Source organism: Embiotoca jacksoni, unplaced genomic scaffold, assembly GCF_022577435.1.
Source record: "Embiotoca jacksoni isolate LCO1_2020_lvr unplaced genomic scaffold, fEmbJac1.0.p SCAF_3, whole genome shotgun sequence".
Classification (NCBI taxonomy): domain Eukaryota; kingdom Metazoa; phylum Chordata; class Actinopteri; family Embiotocidae; genus Embiotoca; species Embiotoca jacksoni.
The window spans coordinates 15,493,620-15,517,112 of record NW_027185381.1 but is presented as its reverse complement, the minus strand read 5'-3'; the positions used below and the strand labels follow the sequence as shown (position 1 = coordinate 15,517,112).

Genomic DNA, 23,493 nt, shown 5'->3' with positions numbered 1-23,493 from the left:
TGGTTTGTGACCTACAGGCAGCCTTGAATTAATACAGAATAACTTTTATGATGAAGAAAATGAGGGCTGTTCTGCCGTGTATGAAAAACAGTGGTGTACAAAGTGCATCTTTGAGGAGCAACATGGATTTTTGAAGTCTAATTAAAAATCGTTTGTATTTTTCTCTGGCCGTGAAACGGCACTCCACTTTTTAACAAAAATACACTACATGTAGTTTAATTCATAACACTCAATAATTACAAATACATTAAGTTCCACAGGACTTACAGACATGTCTCACAGTAAATACCAAATTAACCAAAATTACTAATTAGTTAGAAATGAGAGGTTTTATAATTGTGTATTCACTACTTAACAATTTATGAAAAATATTAAAATAATTAAAAGACCTTTTTTTTTTTTCATTGTATATTTATACATAGATTTTATATATTTTTTGGTATCTTATATTCAAGGTGCAAAAATACTTATTTTACGCTCTTTCGATGAAGCACAACATTTTGCCTCGCACATCTGTGGAACAACTCTCATAATGTTGAAAGCATGTGCTTTCTGTTAGGAAAACAAGTCTGGCAGTAGCTAAGCTATATTAAGGAAATCCACCAGGGAGGCATAATCGAGTTTGACTCTCTACCGGTGGTCTCCTTGTTAGTGTTGCGAGTGTCAGAACTGACAGTGCAGGTAGCTCAAATGCCACTTAAGGTTTTAGCTTCAGTGGCTTTTGGAAAGAAACGACCGTGACCTGTGTAGCTTGAGCCCACATCCCACACCCTTTCTGCCTGACAGCCGCTCAATGGCAAGTGTCTGCCAGCATGCCGAGGGGAACGCTGCCAAGCAGCCGGAGATAGAGATGATTACCACATCCCTCTCTCCCTCTCAGCCTGCTGACTGAAAACTGATACCTACTAACAAACTGCTGTCAACATGTTAGCGAGGCAGAGAGTGAGCACAATAATATGTGCTGAGAGAAAAAAGGGAGAAAAGGAGATGTGTGGGAGAGTCAACGTGAGGAGTCCAAACAAGTTAGGATTAATGACATTGAAACAAGTTTTTTTTCCCCGTTTTCAGAGCTAACACTATTGAGGCAGACTTGAAGAATGCAATCAACACTAAGGAAAATCCTGGTTAGGTAAGCACTCACCTACAGAGGGATGATCAGGTGACAAATGTCAGACAATGTATTCACAAGGTCACTAGTTTTCAGTCTACTGTAGCTCATCACACATAATGCAGTCATGAATGCAAACGTTGGAGAAATAATTTCTTGAGCAGAACTTTTTTTTTCTAAATTTACGCACAATGAATACTACATTGTCAAGAGTTTCTATGGTGTTGTGCAGATATGCAAATCATTTTAGACCTTTTGTCCAGTCACTTAAAACTTTGGCTTTCCTGCTGAGTAGAGAATAAATGCAGCTCTTCCGAGGAACAGTTGTAAATGTCATTGTTTTTGAATAAATCTCCCACTGCGCCACTTTGGAGACTCACATTTAAGCAAAATAAAGGAAAAATCACAGCTGACATATATTTTTCTAATTGTTGTAGAGGGGGGGACAGGAAGCAGCATGGAGTAGCTTGAATCATTGGTAATTAGAATATCCCTGTGCTAATTACAAAAGATTTTGATTGTCTGATTTTCAGAAGAAGGCCTATTTTAGCTACTGTCTTAATACACATTTGTTTTTGAAGATTGGGAATGACAATTATGATAATGCGCATCTCAGCATGAAATATTTTTGTCAAAGGGAGAAAAACAGGATATGTTAAGTAGACATAATACACATTCTGTGAAAAATGCTAATTAAAGACATTGTAACAATCTATCTGGTATTTTTTGGTAATTTGGAAATTAAGCAATTGAATTTTGAAATTATTTTCGGGGCACTGCCGATTTGTTCGAGAGTAGCGTGGCAAGATATACATGGGATTTAAAAAAAAAAAAAGACTTTGATGTGTTTTTTTAAATTAAAATACACAGTCAGGTATTTTCTTTTCAAGATTTCTACTAATACAAAAATGTTGTTTATTAAGAAAAGGTAGAATATTTGTGTCTGGAGCATCATGCAGTTGATCCTCATTCTACAATGTGGCCCAGCAGGAGTCTGTGATTTACTTTGTTATTAAGTGCCACAAACTGAAAAGAAATTCAAGGACAAAATAAAACTGTCTACAGTAATTCAGTCTGGAACTTTGTTGAGCAACAAGATAAGTATTTCTCGAAAAATCAATTTTCGAGAAGAGACGATGGAAACAAACCTAAGTGCTAGTTTGAACCAACCCCATAAGGCTTCCAGGGAAACCACGAAGCCTAAGAAGCACTTTATTAGCCAGCAGGGGGGGGTCAGGAGGACCAGCCCTATCATTGATTGAGGTTGGAGGATGCATCCACAGCTGCACTTTCTCTAAATTTCTAAGAGTAAATATGCACCTTTTGAAGTGGGGGGTGCCTGGGAGCACTCCTCTGCACAGATTGTGTGGGTTTCTGTGGGGAGCTGTAGTTACGGGAAAGATCAATGGACAGGGCATTAGGGGGAAGAGTACACTACACTGTCCAGCCCTCCAGCCTGCAGAACAACTCAGCAGCTCCTAGATGGCCAGAATTATTGAGCTCAAGGCAGTTTAATTCTCCATGCTATTTTCTGAGACTGGAAAATTTCAACCGCTTGTAAAAATGTATTGGAGAAAAGGGTGAAATATACTGTGAACTTAAACATACAGTACATCTGGCATTTGGTTCATATTATTTTGCTACCTCTTTTTTTTTCTTTACTGCATCTTGTTCTGGTCATGATCTTTAGAAAAATCTTTACAGGTTTGGAGAGTAAATATATTTTAAAATGGTCCCTTGTTGAACATTTTTGCTTTATATCTCTAGCGTGGTCATACTTGTAAGATTATTCGAGTCTCATTTATATGCATTGCTGTTGTTAATGTTATGTTACTGTCTTATCTGTAGTTCAGCATTTTGGCTCTCCTAATTGGGTAGGTTTTTGTTTGTGAAAATAATTTTGCTCTGCTTGAATTTCCTGTCTTTTTAAACAAAAATCATGTCATATATTTGACTGGAATAGTGTTGTCTGTATGATTACTGACTGGAAAGCGCCTTGGCCCACTTTGTGAAAGCATGGAAAATCCCATATCCTGCTCAATGTGTGGCTGAATATGTGTACTTGTGGCAGGATTTAAGTGCATCAGACTCGTGCTGAACACACAGCTTCCATATTGTGGTTTGTAAAGACAATGGAAAAGCCTTTTGGGGTAGCCACACTTCCAGATGAGGCTAATCTGCTTGTGGTTGGTACAGAGTGATAAGTGAGCAAAGATTTTTTTTTTAAGCCTTTTTCTCTCCTACTTATATCTTCGAATAAGCCTCAATGTTTATTAAATTTAAAAATTAGTATGGGAAAACAAATAAACAACCAAGCTGTAGATACTGGTTGCATTTAAATACAGAATTGTTTTATTGACAGTTAATTCTAATGAGATTTAATGAAATGTGTTTAGTGCTGTTGCCTAGATGAGGATGAGAGGACAATATTATCATCTCCTCAGAGAGTCAAAAGTGTAGTGCCTCTGCGCTCCCAGGTGTCGCTGGGGTTTGGCTCCACCAGGCTCAGAGATGTAGCCAGAGAGAGTTAGCATTTACAACCCCTGTCACACTCCACAAAACACTGTGTCACTCAAGCACAGCCTGTGTGGCAGCTCTGGCATTAATGGAGACGTTGACATCTTCCGACAGAGTGTTTATCTAATACTAATGCTAAGCAACCAGAGCCAGTCGCCCCCACACAGAGCCATCCAACCCTGCCGCAGTCCTCTGTGTCTGGCAAACGCACTAGTTTTCCCATTCATCCCTTAAGACTCTTTGAATTCATAACAATGACGTTGCTGCTCCTCTGTGTCATGTTTTTTTTTTTTTTATCATTCAGCCATATATCTCACCATCATCCACCAGACAGCCAGACTGCACCACAGGTGCTTAAGACAACGTTGAGCAAATTTCTGACATATTGCAGGAAGCATCACCTGTGAATCCTGGCGTGAATCTCCAGATCAGGGTTTCCCGACAAAAGTTGTTTACATATTTCTGCTGCAGTGTTATTCTCAGACATTTTTCCCTTGCAGCTTCTCTTCACCACCCCCCTCACACACACAGAAAGACTCTCACAAAGGACGATTCAAACTTGTGCGAGCAACAAACAGAATCGGCACACTGTGTCGAGAATATATTTTTAATTGTTATTCATTCATTTACATAATGTAGATAATATCATGTGCACCTCGTATTTTAAATTCTGTCAAGCTAAAGAAAATAAAAGTTGTGAAGGAAATGGAAGTTGAAATTGTACATAACAGCAAGCAGGAGTTGTTTTGAGACAGACATACCATGCAGTGTACAATGCACAAAAGGCCACAAAAATTCCTATATGTTACTATATGTATCAGAGACTGATGATGGGTTCATGAAGTGTATGGAGCTATCTTTAGAGGATTGATTTCCCATACTGCCACGCAGTTGGTTGCATTTATATTCTATGCCTGTGGCTCCGTGACCCCTGGTTCTCCTTTGATGTGGCAGGCAGAAGCACAAACCAGGATGAGGCAGAGAGAGAGAAGGCTGAGGGATAGCAATAGGTGAAACTGTCTACAATGGGAAGGAGGCTGGAGATTTTTCTTGAGGTGCAGGTTTCTAGGAGGGATGAGAGGACGGGGAAAGAGGGAGTGCAAAAAAGACCAGTATGAGTTTGCAAGGGAGCCGTCCAAACCAATGAAGCCATCATCTGACAGATCTGTGAGAGTTTGCACTAAGGGCGGGTTGGTGGTGGGTGGGCAGAAGGGAATCTAGACTGAGGGAAAGGGATCGAGTGATGGTGGGGGGTTGGGAGAGGGCATGACAGTGGCGCGAGCTGATAGAGATGTCAGCGCTGCTTCAGTAATCTCACGACGGCTGGCCGCAGCGAGGGGCCATCGAGGGGCCCACGAGAGCAGAGGCATGATAGAGTAGACCACCCCGACAACACTAGCAGGGGGCCAGGCAGTACGGACGAATCAAAGCGGGAAGAAGTAATTTTTGAGAAATTACAGAAATCTCCATGGAAATTAGCATGAAACACTTTCTAATCTCTTGCTTTTCACCGTGGACGATAGGGGTCAGTGCTTCAAGTTCTCCAGCCCTTGCTTTCTCTTTCTCTCTCGCCCCATCCCTAATTTCATTATTCCCTCTTGATTTTTTTTTTCTTCCCCTCCTGCTTTTTTATGTATACTCATTTTACAGCCTGACACTCTGAAATAGCCCCTCCCTCCACTCATATTCTTCAACCATTCATTTGCTTGAACCCTTTTCATTGACCACAATTAAACGTTTAGATTTCAAAAGCAAATCAAGGGAGAGCCAAGCCGTGCCCTCAGAGTGACACAGGATCAAGCTGTTGGGTGCTTTGGAGCCTCAGATGGGGTGAATCCCCCAAGATGTGTCCTCTGCACCCTTCCTTTCGTTCTTGCGGTTGTCTGTCAGAGCTCACAACACTGTTCAAATGAATGGGCGGAGTGCGGCACCCCTAGTTGTGACCGTGTGGTTATTGGTAATCAACAGCATTTACAGCAATTCAATGACTCCCTAAGCCATAATTCTTCCCGTCACAATCACTCTCGATTTCAATAATACGAGACAAAACGTACTTTAAGAAAATGGTCATGGAACGGTATTGTAGATGTGTATAGCAGATTTTCAAGTAGTTCTGCAGTTTGTGTGGGTCTTTTCATACTTTTGTTGGTGTTCAATTAGTTTTGGTTTGATTTGCATTGAACCCTTGCATTATAAATTTAATTGAGAGTGTGAGGTGTTATGAAGAGTTTATAGCCGAGTTTATACAATGATTTTTATGTTTGAATACATGGGAAAAGTAATTGAGTTTTTTGACCAATATTTTTTATTAATATTATTACTATTATTATTATTATTATTATTATTATTATTATTATTATTATTGAGGGACATGTATTGTTATGGTTATAGCGTAGAGGAAACAAAGTTGTATTTTTTTCAGCTTTTGCATCCATGGCAACACATGTCCTCTTTCATGGCCGCGGTCATATCATCAAACACTGTACTAAACAGAGCTGCTCCTGCTTCACTGAGACCCTTACGCAGAGAGCGAGACTTTGTTATTTTGCTATGTAAATTGTTCCTGCTCACGTGTTCATTTCAAGGACACAATATTAAACTTATTTAGGTAAAATAAAAGGGAAAACATCACATTTTGACTGAATTTTGTTTTTTTAATTTTGAGTGTAACATAACATCCCCTGAAACCAGATAATAAATTCATGAAAACTCTCATTTGCGAGTTAAAAGAGTTATGTTTTCAGATTAATTGTCAGATAGATGATACATTTTTAAATGTTTTCCCGTCTAACTGCCTCACTGTTAGCAAAGAGAATGAGTTGCCACAAAATCCAGTTGAAGCATATCTAAAAAAGACCGGGGTCTCTTGAAGCCTCAGCACAGAAGAAAACCAATGAAAAAAATAATAAATTGGGCCATCTTTCTGTCCTGTTACACGACAATATAGAAAAAATAATTGCATTCAGCCACCACAGAATTTTTTTTTTTTTTAAGTGAGCTAAACTGGTTTTGTAATTTTATTGAGGATTTGTAGTTTTCATACGGTTTTACTTTTAAATTATTGAGACATGGTGATGTTAAGTATTTCTGCTTGTCTTCTCACTGTCATCCTGACATGCTGGTGAATTATTTTCCTGAACGGATGATGTCAAATCACGTCCACACTTCTCTGTCCTATTAAATAAAGATGCACAAATTCACGAACAGGTACAATACACAAGATGGAAATAATGAGCATTAGGCCTGAAAGTAAAATAGTGGCATTTGATTAGCATTACATTGTATGCTGACTCATGTGGAGTAGCCACTGTGTAACTTTGGTGGAGACTTAATTAGAGTGCTTGCAGACTTGGACGTTGCAGTGACAAGCGGTAGAAATGTGTGTAAGATATAAAGACCTTTCTTAACCTCTAGTTAAACCTTCTCTTCTGTTCTAACAGCCCCTCTAATTAAGCTCCAAAGTTGGATTGTCGACTTGTTCCTTTAAAACCATTCACATGCAATTTTGCTAATTGCAACTGTTGGAGATGACAGTATTCTCCGAAATCATAATGCATGATATTGTCTTACATATGTCACAAAGAAGTCTTAGAAATGATCAACTATGAATATGTGAAAAATGTGCATTTTGTGAATGCTCTCTAAAGGTTTGAAACATTTAAAACTCACTAAGGATTTTGTCTCTAAAATTAGGATTAGTAACAAAATCTGTTGTAGGTAAAGTAAGAATTTGTTTTACATGATATTCTTATGCAGAATCATATGTTAAATACATTTCCTAAAGTATCATATATTTTATTCGTTTTTTAATGATAAGATGTGCGGAAAGTAGTGCAGTTGAATTTGGTCTAATTCCCTTTGAAACTATGGATAATGTTTGCTGAGGTAATAGAACAAGAAAAAAAAAAAAGCTTGAGATGTCATTTAACCTCGAAGTTACAAACATTTGACAGGGCCTGAGTGTACCTGCTCTTAGTTGCGGTTCTACCAGTAATAGATAGATGGCACTGCATCCAAGGTAGAGCAAAGGGCCGGAGACTTCTCTCAACCACCTTTCAGGGTCTTAGTCTCATTATCCCTCCGAAAATTAACCTGTCAATTTATCAATCAACACCATCTTGAGTTTTCTGCCTCCTGTTTGGCGACTAGCATTACAACGACGCTGACACACTGATAACCAGGAGGTATGTGTTTGTTAGTGTCGTGAATGAGTGCATTATCACTTAAATGACTGCTATGAATCACAATTGCTGCCAGGCTGTTGATAAGAGGTAAATACACAAGCAATTTGATTTTAGAGTATATATCTGTTTATGTATTCTTTTATGTGCCAAGAAAATAATGTCAGGGCCAGATGGACAGTATTTTGCCTTTGTTGCACACTGTTTTCTTTAAAAGTCCCATATAATCTGAGGCAAGGTTGTATTGTCCAGGCTGAATTCTACAGTTTACCGCCAGTGCCACTGCACTGAAAAGGAAGATGTTTAGACTAAATGACAAGCTTGCATTTGATTTAAGAATTGTAAATGTCTGCTGTATGTTGCGATATAATTCTTGCACAACCACAAGGAAGATTTGAAGCAATAAAAAAAAAAATACTCTGCACAGAATATCCTAATATGCTATCCATATAATGATAAAAATGGTAATATTAATAATATAAATAAAAACCATAATTACAATATTGATTAAATAATTATTAAAAAAATGTAAGATGTTACTATATAATTATTTTTTATGGACAGAATTAAAACAAGTCATATCCTCATCCTTAATTATGGCCACTTTGATCTTTCATTTGTTATTAAGAATGTAGTGCTATTAGAGTTTTTAAATATTTTGAATGTGCAAAACCAAATTTTATTTATCTTATAAATTTTATAAATTGTATTGTATTTACCATTTTGAGAAATAATACAGAAGTTTGTACACATCAACATCATACATCAAAATTTTAATTTAAAAGTGTTTCAAGGACATTACACACAAAGCTTAATTCTTCCCTATTGACTTTGGAGTTAATGTTACATCTGCTCTTAGAAATATCTAAAAGGGAGGCAGATTGAAATATGTGTTTGCACGCTCAGCATGCTAGAGAGTTATTATAAGAACTGGGACATGTCTTTATCTCTAAATGGGTTTTAATGTGATAAGCTAAACTAGACCCTTAAAAATCCCTACGAAGTGCAACTGCGGGTGGGGGACCTCAGTTGCTTCGGTTCATTCTTCTTCTTCTCTGCTCTCAGGTTATTAGCCGCTACATGACTGGATCGCCCGAAAATGGAAGGACGTGAACAGAACCAGATAGGAGTTGTGAATAGCGGGAGGGACTTTTCTTTTTTCCAATTGTTGTTATTTGCAAATGGCCTTATTGTGTAGAGGTGTTGGAGAGGAGGGGGCGCTAGTGAGGAAAAACGGAGGAGAGAATTTTAAAATGCTGACAAAAAGACGAGAGAAAAAGGAACACAACATCTGGTAATTTGTTTCAGCAAGCTTAGCCTAATGATGTAAGCAGATTACTGTCCAAGAGAGTAGAAAAAGGGGTATAGAGTTTTCTTTTTTTCTGTTTTTTCTTTTTTTTTTCTTGTGCCCCTTAATGGGTCTGCCCAATTAAAGACCGAGACAGAAACCACCACTATACCACACAGTTAGTTTATATTGGTCACTCTATGTATGCTCTTCTTTGCCATTTGATAATTCACATACTCAAGAAGTGGATTTTGATCAGATCAAAAAATGGCTTGGCACACAGCAGGAACACAGGGTTTTGTTTTGCAGCCTATTTTAGTGCCTTGAAAGGGGAAACTCCCCGACTATTGGAGGTGGGATGTAAGCCACGCGATGCTGTGGGTGCTCTCTGGGCCTGATTTGCTCCCTCTCCTCAGAGAGCAGAGATCAGTGGTATGCCCAGATTGAAAGGGAGGGCAGGAACCTGGCGTGATGAAGGACACTGGCTCCCAGTCAATGTGTGGAGGAGACTGGAGGATGAAACACACCATTAAGACCAATTTAGAGTGTTGCTCTAAATTTCAGCAGGACTGATCGATCCTGACAGGAGGGCATCGTACCGCCTGCCAGATCACTTAAACCACTGCCCCTTGTCTCACGTTGCTTAATGTCATGTCATTGGCTATCATTCCCAGTCGAACAGTGAGCTGCTGGATTTCGTTTCAATTACTACTTGTAGGATTACCTTTTATTTTTACACATCAGTAATCAATGAGGATTTTGATAATGTCATAATGCAATTTCAGTATTGCATTCTTTTCTTTTTTCCTCTCTATTCTTAATCCAAAGTGAAATCCTCTGAGACTCGCTGTCCTGTTGGTTTATTGATTTTTCTCCCATGCTCTGTGAACATTGGACAGAAACTTGAGAGCCAAGGTAAAAAAGAGACTATACCTTACTTAAGGGTTTAACCATCAGGCAGGTAGTTTGCATGGTAATAACAACACCAGATAATACCGTTTATTTATAGAGCGCTTTTTAAATGCAACTCAAAGTGCTTCACAGAATAAGATTAGACAGACATCCTAAAATATGACAAAATAATGACCAAAAAAACAACATTAACTCAGTCTCAGTCATAAAGGAAGAAAAAAAACCTAATTAAGATGAATAGTGACACATTAAAGAAATTACACAAAATAGAATACAACACAAGATAAAGATAAATTACCAAAGAAAATAAATAATTTTGAAGTACTTATTCATCTTTCAGTACCTCCTGAACCATATTATATTTAATGCACATCGAGTATGTCGTGCTGTATATAAATCTAGATGCGTATATTGTGATCTAAGCTGTGTATTATTATTGCAGTGCTACTATCTGCCGGCGCGTTGCTGACATTTTATATGCCATCTATTTATTAGTTGGGATGTTCATTGAGGCAGCTCAGGTTAAGTATCTTGCTCAGTGTCTGACTGGAGATATTGAACCTGCAGCCCTCTTGTCCCAAGTTCAGTTCCCTAACCACAACCAGTTTGCCCCTTTGAAGGATGAGGTCTCAGGAAGAGTGGCGCTATGTATACCACACAGACAGTGATCTATTCTGTGTCTGATATCATGTTGCTCCATGTCACTGACTGATGTTACCTGCATCCCCCCGTGATGATTAGATCCATGACTGCGCCTACTGTTCCCTTATGAAATCAGTTCCTTTCTTTTAACCCACAACACGCCAAGTCCTCTATCAGAGAGAAAAGAGCAAGTGAGTGAATGAGCGAGGGAGAAACAAAAAGTGAAGTTATTTTAAAGGATGTTATTGCTTCATTGTGTGCTGTCATTTCGCTCTTGATAAATGATGTTCCTCTGAGTTGGTGACATGCCCCACTGCATAAACGGGTTACGAGCTTGAACATAAGTTATGCAAGTCACAATTTCTTTGAGACGTCTCCTTAACACATTCACATGTAATGAAACATAACGTAATAAAAATAATGGAGGCAACATGGAAGATTTATATCCCATTCTAAGCATTCTTGCTCTGCTTTATTGCAACTGTCCAGCGACATCCCGACAACATGGATAATTTTGTTGTTTTTTCATTATTCTTATCCATAGTGTTAAAGTTCTGCACATACTTACTCTTAAAAAACATTTGTATTTCCTGACATGGTATTGATGGCCAGTGTTTTCCAGTCCACATATATATATATATATATATATATATATATATATATATATATATATATATATATATAAAGAGAGAGACTCTTCAAGATTACATACCAATGTTAAATTATTTCCATTAGCACTGATAAAGTTTCATTTTCTAGTTTTAAATTTAGGTTTAACTCTGTAACTGGGCAAATTAGAATACGATAATTTATGCTGCAGGGAGTAAACAAATAATTCAGTAACTTCAATAAAACGTCAATCAATTAAAATGCATTAAAAAAAAAACATGAATCAAGTGGTTTAGTAAACAAATGTTCAGATATAGAGCCTGAAATTTGGTATGGTCCATGATGAGGGAGGTGAACTAGGAGCCCATTGTACCTTTAATGATTTGTCTGGTGCGTATCTTCAGGGGCTGTCTGTGCCACCAGCTGAGGCGTTAATACAAATATAGCAGATAATTTGTCAACTAACCTGTTTTTAAGTGGCTTTCTCCAAAAGTGTGACAGGCAGGTGGGGAAACATGGAAGAAGTAATTAGATATTTGCTGTTACTGAACCATCCTGAGGATTCAGATTTTTCAGATGATACAACTTTAAAATCGGAGAATTTTGATGTTGCTCTGTTTTATTTTCCTTTATAGATTTATTTATTTATTGCACATCTATCTAATTGTCTGTTGCAATTGCTATGCATAAAATCAGACAACAAGTCATTTGACAAAAAGAACATCTCATTGAATAATGTCATTAGCTTTAGCTGTTTTCTTTTAAAAAGAAATAGTAGGGCAATTGATAAAGTCTAAGCTCCACCTTCACCGCCTCTCCATTTTGTAATCACAGGCAGTTTGGCAGCACAGCGTAATTAGTTTGCACGCCAGATTTCCCATGAGTCCCAACCCAGCTCAAAGCCAATCCCTTCCTCATCAGCAGCCCAGAGACTAAACACCTACTTTATCTGGTTCCCCCAAGGCTGTCCATCCATGGGGAGTCAGGGTGCCCTCAAAAACATTTCCAGTTAGGGCTCCAATGCCTCGGGCTGATATGGGTGAAACTTCAGATGGCAGATGGCACAGGGAGGGAAGAACACTATATCTTTAAGGTAGAACTGCCAAACAAAAGTGGAACATCATATCCTGGAGCCCTGTGTCCTAGGGCTGAGATTAAAGCATGAAATATATGTTTGGAAGAGCCACGAATGTCTTCATTTCAACTGGAACTGTAAATGATCAAAGTGTCTGATGTGTGGAGGCATGCTGCAGGGTATTTTTATGTTTTCACCAGTTGACAGTAACCAAGGAAATGTTTCACAGCTTGTTCAAATGTCATCATTGATAAACGGTGGTGCGGAAGTTGAGTGTCATTTATTACAACAGCAATCTGTTGTATGTGTTGTGCTTTATATCGTACGTACATCGGTATCACAACATGATCTCTACATCTTATAGTCTACAGAGTGCTGTGTTTGAAAGAAATCACGAAGACCAGTCTTTTTTCTCTAGCTTATCCAGTTCACTCTTTTCATTGTATTTGTAGATGTGCATACGTCTGAATTACCTCTGCCAGTCAGCAAGAAGTGATCGGGCAGTTTTTAATACCACTAGGCCCATCTGGGAGAAGGACCCTTTTCATTCGACATACTTGGCTGCTTGTCGCCTCACCATAATGGGCACACTGAACGAGCTCTGAAGCAATAGCCAATTAAATGCCTTGAAGGGGATGCCTCGAGGCCCTGCATGAAAGGCTTCAGGTGTGAAATGCTTGTTTTTCAAGAGTGCTGCAAATGTTGGCTGCTTTCAAGTTTGCTATTGCCCTGCTGGCTTCCCCTTCCAGCCCACCCCAGCAGCCCTTCTCATGTGGAGGAGGGTAGAGGCTAGAGGTGATGGGCAAGAGAAGACCACTTAAGTACAATTTTCTATTCAGCGTTCCAAACCTGTGCACTCTCATGTTTTTCACCGCTGCCTCGTAACAGCGAGCAGAGTTTCAGATGATGCAGACAATAGCTTTTTAGCGCACAATGGAGAGAAGAGGAGAAGCTGAAGGGCAGACAGGGGGAAATATGGATGAGACAGAAAGTCTGTGCGTGAATCCAAACTAGAGGCTGCAGTGGTTGGGTGATGGTGGGGTTGGCTGGGAGGGGGCTTAAAAGGAGATGGATTGTTTGCTAATTGTGGTCATTTCTGACCAGAACATGATGGTTCAATGACTACTTTAATGCGTTATTGAATACAGCAGAAACTTGAAATGTAATTGTGAGAGAAGCTTCTGTTTTAGAAATTTGTTTTTTTGTTCCCTCCACAGGAGGGAAGAATGTTCATTCATAGTTCAAGTGTAAGAACAGGCTGCCTTGTTTCTGCACAATAAATGGCTGTTAGTGCCAACATTTACATCTGAAGTGTTATAATCAGACTAAATTGAATTATTTATCCAAACTGCTATATTTCTAGTCTCAGTTCTGCCAACACAGAAGTCGAGAAACCATCTTAGATCATTGAGGAGTAACATTAAAAGATGCCTGCAGGCACTAAGAGGGAATAAATCCAGGGGATATTAATCTTATTAGGATCATACATCACCATGGTGTCAGGTGAGAAGACAAATGAATGGGTCCCTGTTTATCTGAGCTAAACTATGTGGTTTACCTAGCCATTGCTCAGGGCACATATTGCCACTAATAAATTGGTTAAGTCTGAACAGAGTGATTGTAATGAAGTTAAAGGACTGGCTCATCTGAGCTCTCGCCACTGCAGGCAGCCATTCTCGCTTCCCCCTTTTTATCTGTCCAGATTGGGAGAGCCTTTCGATAAGATGAAGAGAGGAGAAATCAAAATAAATGGAGTCCATTAAGAACCTAATGCATCAACTGCTTGATGAAGTGATTAATACACAGGCTGGTATTGTGATTGATTAAAGCATTTAATCAAACTGTTAAAAAAAAAAAAAAGAAGTACTATTGGCAAAGACGCATACATGCCCCGCATGGTTTAAATGTAAGAAAAGACTAAACTATTGTCTGAAACATTTAAAATGTGTCATTTTTAAGTAAAAAGGCAGTAATTCACATTTTTTTTACACAATTAATCATAAGTGTGCCCTGATTTGTAGACAGTGTGGCTCTCTTACATTTTGGCACAATTTTTTCCCCATTCAAACAAAAGAGCAGTGATTGACTTAAGTGGTAACATGAACTCATTAAAGATGTTTTAAATATGCCTGGATGCACTTGCATTAGGCTCCCACTTAGTAATCAATGACTAAAATCACTTGCAAATTCTAAGGTGGTGGATGAGTGGGCAGTGACAGGCTGGTAACAACATTTGTGAGACTTAAATGTCATTGAAATTTGCTAATGCAAAGGGAAATACATAGAGCAGATTGACATGTCGAGCTCTGTAAAGTTCAGGCTTGATGTATAGCACATCAAGAAAGGAAATTACAGATGTTGTAATTATCAGCAATGAGTGACCTCATGTGCTAAATGGTGTTGGGTTAAAGTACTTGTACTTTGCTTTTAAGATGTGTAGAACAAGAAAAGATTGGCATGTATCTGCAAAAGGCATGCTTTTATTAAAATGAAATGGGAAAAATTGTGGGAAAGTAATGTTAAGAATAATTTACTAGACAGAATAAATTTAAATTGATCATTCACCCTTATGAGCTGCAGAGATGGAAAGAGGGTGTGTTTATTCTGTTAATTACATACATGCTTGGAAAGAATTATTCACATTTACAATAGAAATAAATCCACTTTTGCTGACCAAAGGTAACATTACACTTGAAAAATGCGATGACACAAATAAAGGGAACTGCTGTAAGACATTTAGCTCATTTATAGAGCTCAGACCTGCACATAATATGCTTCTTCTTCAAGGCTTGTGTTTGAGCTTTTTCTCTATGATTGTCAAAGAGGTAAAATAGCATAGTTGACTATAGAAATCGATGACAAGACTCAACTGTCAGGATAAACTAAATAACTCATGGAAATCATGCACCAGTTTCATGGGTTAACCAGTAAACAATCTGACACTTGTCATTGACTCTTACTATCCTGTTGCTGTCTCCAAAAAAATCCAATATAATTAGTCCAGGACTAACCACAGTGATGGAAAGGAACCAAATATTTACTCCAGTATACTTTATTACAAATTTGAGGTTGTTATAATTTGTTTGAGTTTTTCCATTTTATGCCTCTGCATATTTCTGCTACATTGCATGCCATCGGGAAATATTTTACTCCCATTACATTTATCGTACAGTAGTAGCTATTGCTTACTTCCCCTATCTGTTGTTTATGTAAAATATCAGATAAACCCCATTAACATGATGCTTTGTTTTACATTAAACAACAAAGACTTTACAGTACAAATTAGAAACAAATAAATCCCCCTCAACCATTAACTGCCAAATAAATATTAAGGCATTCCTTATACATGAATGTATCAGGGATATTAGGCCAATATGATAATATATGAAACAAAAAAAAGTTAGACATATACTTCACTTTTCATCGTTGTTCAATGTTCAAACCATGTATATCCATATTTTAGGTTTTAACATTAGGTTTAGAAAATTCTGACAGTTCTAACCAAAATAAAATACATTTTTAATTATCTGAAAAATGCATTGTTATAAAATTTTAAACAGACCTGTTTATGAACTCATGAAAAGTCTACATTTCAGATACATGAAACGGCAATGTTGTGACACTTAATAATATAGGTATAGTTATTTTCCAAGTACCCAATTGAGTGCATCGCCTTTAGTTGAAACATAGCATCAGTGTGGCATTGCTGCGAAATAGTTACCTCTCTTTCTAGAACGAACTGTACAAAGCCAGCCCCTCTGCCAGTAGCCACTTTACAAGTCTATTTTGTCCTACACTACCACAGTTGTTGAACCTGCATTCTCATGCCCGTACAAATATGATGCACAACCCACACACATAAATATGAATGAGCAAACGGTACAATATGATGTGCAAATTATAGCACGTTTCTTAATCTTTTATCTTCAAATGGTGTGAGACTTGTCTAACTAATACAGACTAATTTGTGTTTTTAGAGTAATAATCATGTGACACTCAGTTGAAATTACCAGATGCATTGCATGCTATTTAATCTAAAGTCTCCTACAAATGAATAGAAGTCACATGAATGACACATGAATGACTTGTTAATTATGCAAATGGAGTGCTGCAGGAACCTGGTAAGTTGCGGGAACTCTGTCATCTAAAAGGGTATGGCGAGTGTGATAATGTAGCGCCTTGGCACGGCTCTCTTGATGTAATGACAGGTCAATTTGACTGGCTTTATGCTTTGCACCCTGGTTCTTTTCTCTGGCTGTGGTGTGGCTTCCCCTGCCGACTCCCCCACCCCCTTTCTCGTGTCCCTTGGACTTTGATTTCTCCTTTGTTCCGCTGGCTCCTCTACTGACACTTCCCAAGAATAAGAGATGCCACACAACCATGACCCTTTCACACCACACCGATGACCTCTGTCTCTTCCATGCGTGACCCCTCACCTAGAAGCTGACAGCTTGATTAATTGAAGAATGTTATGATTTATGAGTATCTTCTCAGCATGATTAACAAGGCAACAGGTGGCACAACCAAACAGCTAGCAAGAACATTTCTTAGAGAATGGAAAACAATGGAGGATTATATTTAGAAACCACGTTTTGTCCAACAGTGACTGTCAATTTGGTGAAGCCATATATCATTTTGACTTTTTTGTCTACCATTGCAGTTCGTATATTTTCACAGAAAGGTTTCTTTTGTGTCTAACTTGTCACCCCAGTCAGACGCAAAGGGAGATGTCACATCCCCACAATGTGTTGAAGTAAAAAGCTTATCCAAAGCCATGACGATCAACTCACCACATGTTTGGACCAAGTTGTGTCTTGGTCTAGGACAGGCTAAAATGTAAAGGACTGAAAAATCCATCACAAGAACATGCAGTCAGTTGTTTTGCCATCTTTAATACAAGGAAATCAAAGAAATAGAAGGATATCTGTATTGCATCAGTTAATGGCTTTTACAGCAGCAGATTACTGATGACAGTGTGTTAATGCTTGACTCTGCACAGCAAAGAGTGTCATTTACAGAGCAGCATGTAAGGGGGAACAGTGTCATTCGTGACACTGGGCCACATCCAATTGTCTACCCAAAGCTTTGCGAGTTAACTCACCTGACAGCTTCTTAGATAAGTCTGTCTTGTAGTCGAGACACTTAACTGCGTAATGGAAGTTGGTGGTCCAACTCAGGTGTCAAGGGGATGGGGTTGTTGAAGAGGTCATATGAGACCTTCTCATTGACTAAGTCAGTCACACAGAAGGACTATAGAGTGGGATAGCAGTCTCTTGACACAGTGTCACCAGCAGACTGTCCAGCTGAACGAAAGCGCATGGTAAGATATGGCCTTTTCTTTTGACACGGATTTGTTATGACCTAAGCTTCAGGCTATGACAACTGATGGATGATTGATGGTGCTGTTTCAGCAGTGTCAGTGGAAAAGTCAGGCCCCTCTGAGAAAGCGTTTCTCTGACCCACTGTGACCCAGCTCTAACTTGTATCGGACAACAAAAGGTAGCAAACTTCAGTTTGCCTCCATCATAATTCCTGCTCCTCATAATAGTCCAGAAAGTATTTAGTTCAGCAACATCAAGAAAAGTGTGAAAAAAATGAGGCAGTTTTACATTTCCACATCCAGTTTTCTCTTTACAATTATGTATTATTTTTATTGTTTTAAAAACTATATAAACTAAATAAATAAATGGTAATACTCATAACGTTAGTACTTGTAATGCTGCAACAAATGCTGCACTGTCAGGTTACAGTGGCTGAGCGGTACTGGGTAAAGAAATGTTGGGGTGTTGTGTTTACAAAGAATTGCCATCAATGAAAAATTAATTATCTGAGAGTCAGCAAAGGTTAATTTTGGTCAAAAACCTTTCGATCTGGAGGAGCTGACCCCGGCAGTGCTGGTCGTCGCACTTGTGCCTGGCTGTGGTGACACATGCAATGACCTGTGACATGGCCAGTGACAACAGAGTAAACTGGGCCGTGCTCCCCTGCCTCACTGCGCTTGGAGAGCTTAGAGGGCTCCCAGCTGAGAGGAGCAGGTTAAAGCACATCGCTGCTCCCATGTCATCAGCCCAGCCCGTGACCGGTGGCTCCGTCCTCGACAAACACTCCCCAGTCCCGCCACCCACCTCCGTTGTCTCCTAGAGACAGTACTGCCCACCGCTGGTTGCCCCATATGTTTGGGCTGCACACAAGGTGGTTTCTCGGATACTGTGGTTGCTAATTATAAATTTAATTTGCATTTTAATTAGAATGGTGGAAAATTAAAGCCTGCCAGCTGGAGAATTTCAAAACACTTTTCCCTCCCTCCTCTCTCTTTCCCTGTTTAAACTGAGCATGACTCTGTCCTGTACTCATTTGTATGAGCACAGCAGTGGCACCAGCACCTTCCTAGTGTGGGACAGTGTTTGGTGTCACCTCTGAGCTTTTCATTAATAATGTGCAGTGTTTTGCTAACTTTCTATATGTGTGGTGAAAACAGCCTGCCACATTTTTTTTTTTTTTTTAATGAAATAATTCATGGCTCATTTGACACCTCACATAATTTAGTTAAGATGTGCATACATTTCCTTGGAGTTTTTTTTTTTAATTGTTTTATTGTTATTGAATAACTTCTTTGATAAGTAAAACAAAATCCAAATCCCTGTCATGGTGCTCAATTGACACACTTTCCACATGTTGGGAAGTAAGCGATCTGCATGTGTGGGCTGGTAATATCATTCAGCTTTGGTCATTATTTTCCAATCTCCATAATTCGTCCCATTCCCCATGTTGTTTCCCCATGGTCATTCTCATTCCCTCTCTCACCTCCCACGGGCGTCCTTGCTCAATAATTGTCATTAATTGATTGACAGCTCTGATGGACCCAACTAACCCCAGTTCTGCTCTCATGTCTATGTTTTAAATGAGAGCTTGTACATCCAGTGACCTTGTCTGCCCATCAGCTCTCAGCAAATGTGAAGCCAATCCAGAGAATGTCTCACCTTAGCAAACTAGACCATCCTAAATGATCGTAATTGGTTTCTCAATCTATCTTGTGTTGCACTGCGTTGTGCATGGTAAAAGCTAGTTTAAGTTGTGTTTAAACTCTTTATGTTGAATGTATATCAAAAGCAATTTATACCTCTGTCTTTTAATTCCTGCCACACTTGACGAGTTTTTTCATGTGTTTGTGGAAATGTTACCCACAACTGCGCCATTAAATTGAACTGATTCAAAGATGTGCTTTGAATCCTAAAAACCCATCTCAGCAGGGTGTCCTGTTATAGCGTAATTTCTCTGAACCCATGTCAAATTATGTAAAAAAAATAAAAATAAAAAATAACTTCCAATAAAAAAATGCAAGCCCTATTGACAGGAATCTAGAAGATAGTTGAATATTAGAACGCATTCTTGCTTATTTACATTAATGATATATATATATATGATATATAGGAGCCCAGCATTTTCTATGAATGTAAACATTAACAGTTTTCCTGGAGACAGCTTCACCTTTTTATGACAGCTGAGCCACTGTTAATATAGGCTTTATCATTTATTTCTCTACAATAATCCATGCATGTACTATGTCCTCGGTACATGTAATGTCTGACATTCTTCCAGGTTGTTTTGGTTTGGGAGGCTGCCAGCCCCAGTTTTGCACCTCTTTGCCGGCCCAGTTTGATGTGGTGTGAATAACATTCAGACATACACACACGCCCTCATTAGCATTCATTCAGGGAAGCAATGCAGGACACCCTCTCTGCTCTGAGGGTGGCATTTGGCAAGGGCCAAATACACCTGGCAAAAAGTCTCTCTATCTTTCCTCAGCCCATCGTGTTTATCACGTTCCATTTTTCCATCATGCACACAAAAGCTTTCTTTGTTTTATCCAAAACATATTATGAAGAGGCTGATTTCTTAATATAGAGACTACACGTTTATTTATTTAATTCTATAGAAAGAAACAATTGCATTTTAATACTGTCAAATTGCATTTCAAAGCCATAACAATACAATTTATTTCAAGTCTTTGATGTGGGGAAAATCTCTGTAAAGCCGCAATTAGACTAATGATTAAATTTAAAAAAATGAAAACACAAGGGAACAGTCCATTCAGTGACCCTCAGAAGTCTGGCATGCTGGAGCTTCTCCCTCTAAGGCATGGATCCATCAACCTTAGTGTGGCGCAACAGTGGCCATGTGAAAAAGGCTTGGCAAGAGGAAGGCCCGCATTCTCCAGATCTGAACGGGTGTTACTCTGTATAACAATCCCTCTGTCTTTTCATGTGAGACATATCCACTTTGCTACTTGATCTGTAGCATAATTGTTCAGATATGTTGTAGCGCCATTGATGGTAAGGGCTCCATGCTGATCTTGACATCGCCGCATACGGTGAAAGAAGGTCTTTCACTTTTTTTGCACTGGTTAACAGCCCAGAGTGGTAAAGTTTTAGGGACATCAGTTCAGATTTGAAGGCCTGCGTGGGAGTCTTTTTTTCTGCTAACAACACGTATAGAAATCTACTGAATAATATTCCTTTAGCTGCAAAAAATGTCTTGGCAGCTGACTATTGAAAACCCCTTTTAGGTTTATCTTTGTGAATTGTCAAATATTTGAGTGTATGAAGTGGTGTGATGAGGTGCAGAGACAGATATTTGAAGGGATTTTAACTCATTTGAGCAATTACATGCTTAACTGGCCCAAGATAATCTGTCATCCAAAGCTTCTGTCTGGGGCTCTCCCTCTCTTTTCCGATCCTCCACTCTCTCATACCCTCCTAGGTGGCACAAGAGAAGCTCAGAATAGTGGGATTTAGAGCACAAAAGCTTACCCTGAATGGAATGAAGGCCTTGGAGAAATTAATTGCTTCTAACAAACAGCATGACTGCTAGCATGTTTTGTGTCCCATTCTTATCAGCCTCCAGAGGTAGAGGGGTGGGCGACAGGTCTGGCAAGGGTGAACCTGCAAAAAAGGTTGGTAGCCTACAGGAATATGCACTTACTACTTACTTACTGCTTAAAAATGTTATTTAAGGCTATCCATTAGCAAAGAGTTTAGGCCTTAGTATGTTTTATGTAGAAAGCATTAAAAAGGGGCGCTTAATTTTGGATTAGGGAGACAAAAAAAGTAGACAATAGAGACTTTAAGGAATACATGCTGGTAAATTGAGAGCATTTTTAACTGTCCATATCGTGCACTTAAAATTGAAAAAGCCTCTGTGGATGGTTATAAGTTCATATGTGTATAAAACTAGATATTTTGACAAGAGTATGTGATTTCTTCTGAGCCTATAAAGTTTAAACTCTCATTTTGTTAATTGCATCTGGACAAAAATGAATCTTCAGAAAATGTATACAGCATTAGGCTATTTTTCCCTCTACATCCAATACAATGTCAATATCTCGTCAATATTCTTCTTTTTCAATGCATCCACATGTTTTTACCCATTAATTGAAAAACTATCTGTAACAATTAATTAACTGTATAGATTTGGAGGACATTCAGGGAAGCATTAACTTGGGTAGTTATGGGATTTACTCTTGTGAGGGTGTGTGGCATATTTGCCCCAGTTCTGTTCTCTACTTGCTCCCACTCCCACATGTCACCATTCTGTCTACCACCACCAGCGTGGCATCTATCATCCACCGCAGACGCCGCGGCATCCCACAAAAGGAGGCTGGAGCATGCACAAAGACATTAGCATTTTTGCATCTCATTATGGTTATAATTGCATGCCAGTGTAGGCAGCTCGCTCTCCATTATCTCACGTAATTTTATCAGTGACGTTTGAAACGTGTGTTTAAATGTCAATTATTGACTACAAAAAAGGAGTGACCTTTGTGAAGTCATCTCTCTCTCTCTCTCTCTCTCTCTCTCTCTCTCTCTCTCTCTCTCTCTCTCGCTCTCTCTCTCTCGCTCTCTCTCCGTCCACAGCCTTATCTATTCCTTATGTCTTATTTAGGTCCTATCACTGTTATGCTAGCTATATGTTGACTAACTTAGTTGGCGTATCACATTTTATGACAACAGTCAGTTGACATGCATGATGTTAATAATGTAAATATACTCACTGTCAACAGCTTTTCTTAAGATCTCATTAAAACAACAGCTATAATAAAGAAGGTATCCACAACAATGACATAACACATCATCAGTGATAAATAATGAACTCAGTACCAGCAGCTTTAGTTATACGGTGATGCATTAGTAATATAATGGATCTATGCACCCTGGCATAGCCGTCAGAGTCATTAATACATCAGTTAAAGCAATGGATTAACCAGTCTAATTTGGAAAACTATTAATCTATGTTTGCTTGGAACATTTGAAACATGTTGCATTGTCCTTGATATATTGGCATTGTATTTGCCATCAGTTAAATGTAGGTGGATTTTCTCCATTTTACTTTACAATATCAGATTATTTTGTGATCCTGTAGCTTAGACCAACCATTTTGTTTCGAAAACATAATCAACATATAATAGTGGGAAAAAATAAAATTCTAGTATCACTACCAACCATCTCAAATATCTTTTGATAAATAAAATAATATATTTTTATATTTAAAAAAAAAATTCTCATTTTACTGAGTTTTATTGTAATACATAAAAAAGAAAAAAAATTACATTCCTACCTCACAGCACACAACTCCACAAACTGATGAAAAAGATGAGTAAAAGAGAAAGTCAATGAAATAAGGTTCCTGTAATGCACATTATGTACCTCTGCAGCTCTTCAACAGAGAATCTCTTCTCTGTTAGAGATGTTAGCGTTGTGATATTAAGGATGTTGCATTATAACTCATTGTACAGCATGTTCTATCATCTGCCTAACCTTCAGCCATCACTGTAATTTCTGAAATCCTGTTCTTTTACCTGTGAATACAGCCTTACACTAAATGTGTCTTATGCATACTGAGAAAACGTACTAGTTAAAGCTGGCCACACTTCTTTTTTTAAATGACATACTTTAAACTTTCTAGTTATAATAAAATAACTTTTTTTTTCTCACAATGAGAACATTGTGTGTGTGTGTGTGTAAAAGTTTTTTTTCTTGGGGAAACTGTGTAAATTGGCTCTATAATCAGGTATGTAATGCAGTGTGCAGTTTAGTGGAATGGGTGTATTTTTCTATGCTGAGATGGCTTCAATGAAAAAGAGGAGTTATATTAGTGAATAATA

General features: G+C 38.5%; 1 long non-coding RNA gene across 1 annotated transcript in view; it reads left to right on the top strand.

Annotated features, from left to right (window-relative positions):
• The first annotated feature begins 1,084 nt into the window (after positions 1-1,084).
• LOC138206731 (uncharacterized) overlaps positions 1,085-23,493 on the top strand; it is a 54,270-nt gene continuing 31,861 nt past the window's right edge. Inside the window, exon 1 of the long non-coding RNA XR_011178957.1 lies at positions 1,085-1,129. This is a non-coding gene — a long non-coding RNA (uncharacterized lncRNA). The remainder of the gene's footprint in view (positions 1,130-23,493) is intronic.